The following is a 4007-nucleotide window of genomic DNA, read 5'->3' as shown; positions in this document are numbered from 1 at the left end:
TCCTCCACCACTCTGGAAGTCCTCAGAGCTCAGAGCACGCAGCCAGCACGCACAAGCTCCTACAACTGACTGCAAGCTCTATTAAAAAAGAGCAAGATAGCTAGCTATATAGGTGGATATAGCGGTGTATACTGCGGTCAGGGCACGCAGACAGCACGCACAATCTCCTACTACTGACTGCAAGTTCTATTAAAAAAGAGCAATACAGCTAGCTATATAGGTGGATATAACGGTGTATACTGCGGTCAGGGCACACAGACAGCACACACAATCTCCTACAACTGACTGCAAGCTCTATTTAAAAAGAGAAAGATAGCTAGTTATGTAGGTGGATATTTTTTATTGATAATGACTGCTACCAATATAACACATTACAAACAAACTTTACAAATCACTTTACAAACAAACCTAAACAATACTACAACTTAATTATTTAGCAACACTTTGCCTACACAGGGGGGACATAACCAAATCACGCACTTGGTCATCTGACATCCTGTCAAGAACCTTGTCCCATTCATAACGTTCTTTCTTTTTCTTTTTCTTCCTAACAAGAACTTTACCACCACTATTAGGATCAGGACCACCATCATCCCTCGGGACTTCTTGCGCTACTTCCCCTTGAGCCGTTTCAACAGACCTACTCACTATTTTACTGTATCCATGTTCGTCTCCAGACACCGAGGAGGCCGAAGACTCAACTCCTTTACCCGGAAGGCGACATGGAGAGGAAGGAACCGGACTGGGGGATCTGAGAGGACTCCTACTCCGCGAGGAGCTTACCCGTGCCGGTTTCCTCCTTGCTGACCTCCTCCTCACCACTCTCCCTCTTTTCTCCTCCGCCGGGCTTAGCCCACGACGAGACGTTCTGCTACATGGAGCACCCCCAGCACGAGGAGAGGTAGCAGGAAGACTCTTCCCTAAGGGACCTTCATTAGTGGGACCGACTACACCTTCCATTGGGGTTTCGTTAACAGACGGGCCTTGACCCCTGGGTACTTTGCTAGCATCGGGGGTCACCTCAGCATCAGTTCCCCTAGGGGGTGCTTCCTTGGTTTTCCCCACCACATTTTGATTACCCTGAGCACTTCCCCCTGTGGGCCCAGGAGGAGGTCCCTCCCCCCTGGGTTGACCACCAGGTGGAACATCACCTCTGTAGGCCTTAGGGCACCTGCTAAATGGGTGACCCATTTGGCCACACAGATTACAACAGATAAGGCCACATGCATCGCTTGAGTGGCCAAATTTGTTGCACTTTATGCACCTAACAACTGTGCAATCTGCGCTTAGGTGGGTTGGACACCCACACTTAAAACATCTCCGGGGTTGTCCTGGATAGAACACCAGGATTCGGTCCCTCCCGATAAATGCACTACCGGGAACATGTGCCACCGTATTACCGGCTCTCCGTAACCGAATCCTGGTGTTCCAAGCCCCGGTCCAAACTCCCCGCTCATCCAGGCACTTATTTAGGGGACACTGCAATTGGCCGTGCCTACTCAGCCAAGTTGAGATGTCCTCCGGGGGCAGACTTTCGTTCCTCACCAGAATAGTGAGGGCTTTCACATCTTCTTGCCGACTCAAGGGGATGATCCTGAAACCCTTCCAGGGATCAGTCCCCTTGATCAACCCAAAAGAGGTGATAAAAATCTCCATCACCACTAGGTTTGTGAAACTCAAATCAAAATCATGCGACCCTGCAGGGTGGATGACCGCAAAAATTTCACAAACTTTAATTCCCAGTGATAAAATCATGTCAACCACCTGGCCCCTACTAGGGCACTGACCTTCCCCCTCCCACCTTAACTGTACAACATTACGGCGCTTGCGCTCCGGGCCACCCGCACCCCGAGACCACGAACTGGCCCCAGAAGGTTGACCAGCCGGGGGAGCACGGAAATTACCAGCCCCAAACTGGTCATACAGGTGGCCCAGAGACACATTCGCCCCTGCGACATTTGCGTAAGAACGCCTTTCTCCCAAGGCATTCAGGAGCCTGGCCTCCGGTGAACCCCTCAAAACAGATCCTGGGGCAGAAACCCCTTCTTTAGGATCCGGATGAGCCACCCCAGCTTCCAAGCCCCGAATACCTTCCTCCAACTCCATACCCCCTTGCTGGACCTCCGGGAGACCCTCCGCCAGACCACTTAGCGATTGGTCACGGAGAAGGGCATCCAGGCCATCCGACTCCTCTGCAGTCTCATGAGCCCCACACGAGTCCACTTGCACATTTTGTGACCCTTCCAAGCCTTTAATAAACACCAATGCTGGATCATCAGCCTCATCCACATCCCCCATGGGACAATCACCCCATGCTGACACTTGTCTAGGGGGTAGATTGTCCGAGATTTCCATAAACTCATTTTCCTCCCGTTCGGATACGGAAGCTGCCGAACGAACGTTCTTCACGCGGGCTTCCACCCGTTCGGACGAACGAACGTTCTCCCGTTCGGATGCTATACCGGAAGCTGCCGACCGGACGTTCTTCACACGGCCAACTTCCGCTTCCGGCCCTGGCGTCACTTCCGGCGCGACCGCAGCTTTCCTCCTTACAGAAGCCCCGCCAAATTCTCCCGCCAAACGATTCTTAGTGTCAGCATGGGAAGACGGCGTCCCTCCATGCTGTCCCGCCATTACTTCACTACTGGACACCGCTGTGTTTACTACAGAGGTAGCCAGGCTGACCTGAGTCTTTTGCCCACCCTTACCCTGGAGCTCCTTCCCCTTACCCTGTGACCGGGTTGCAGCAGTGGCAGCCGACAACTCAGCTGACGGCATGCCCTGCCCGCAAACACCGGCTGGGTTCACTGGGGATTTACAAGGTAAGTCCGTGGCTTTTTTAATCTCCATCAGTCTTTCCAGCTGTACCACTAAACTCTGCTTTCCTCTCTGACCTTGGCTTGGCACTGCACCACTGGCGTCCACAGCTACCACCGGGTCTGCAGCCCTGGCAACAGGCTGAGAACCACTAGGCTTGCCGGGACCCACTGTAGCGCTACCTAAGCCCTTAGTCACTGGGATAGAGTCTCTCATGTCACCTTCTGTCTTTGCCTTGGTCCTTATCTTTTCCGGGGACACAACCTTCTGCTTTTCTCCTCCATCTGTCTGTGCACTCTCACTTGTGGGTTCCTCCGCCTCTCTCATGGGCTCCGCCGCCTGTGATAGACGCTGGTTGCGGCGTCTTACCGCTTGAGAGCCCTCATCGCACGCCACTCTCATAACTTTATCTATTCTCAACAGAAAGTCCTTTTCGCTTGAGGCACTGTCAATTAGATTTGATAAAAGCTCACCAAGCATGTTACACTGCTCTTTCAGTCCATCTATGACAGGCTTGAATTCTGTTCTCTTCTTGATACCTGATCTGTCGCGTCTATTCCTCAGCTCGGCCAAAACTTTCATTTTTTCGCAGTAACAGCGAGAAGCCTTTACCATTAAGCTCTGGGCTTTTCTTATCCTCTCCGCAGATTTCTCCACGTCTTCTCCTGGCTGTCTCAGAGACCAGTCAACCAAGTCAAGCTGGTTTTCCAAGTACAGCCTCTCCTCCTCAACGAACTCCAGGAGCTTCAGGGCTCCACGCTTTTCCTCAGGCCGAGAAACAGGCCCCTGGCCTGGGCTGACCGACGCCATCAGCTCCCTGTCCTCCTCCACCACTCTGGAAGTCCTCAGAGCTCAGAGCACGCAGCCAGCACGCACAAGCTCCTACAACTGACTGCAAGCTCTATTAAAAAAGAGCAAGATAGCTAGCTATATAGGTGGATATAGCGGTGTATACTGCGGTCAGGGCACGCAGACAGCACGCACAATCTCCTACTACTGACTGCAAGTTCTATTAAAAAAGAGCAATACAGCTAGCTATATAGGTGGATATAACGGTGTATACTGCGGTCAGGGCACACAGACAGCACACACAATCTCCTACAACTGACTGCAAGCTCTATTTAAAAAGAGAAAGATAGCTAGTTATGTAGGTGGATATAACGGTGTATACTGCGGTCAGGGCACGCAGA

This window comes from Lithobates pipiens, unplaced genomic scaffold (genome assembly GCF_037356315.1).
Source record: "Lithobates pipiens isolate NorthernLeopardFrog02 unplaced genomic scaffold, aLitPip1_a1.2 Scaffold_19, whole genome shotgun sequence".
In the NCBI taxonomy this organism is placed as follows: domain Eukaryota; kingdom Metazoa; phylum Chordata; class Amphibia; order Anura; family Ranidae; genus Lithobates; species Lithobates pipiens.
The sequence above is the reverse complement of the archived record's forward strand: the minus strand, read 5'-3'. Positions refer to the sequence as shown.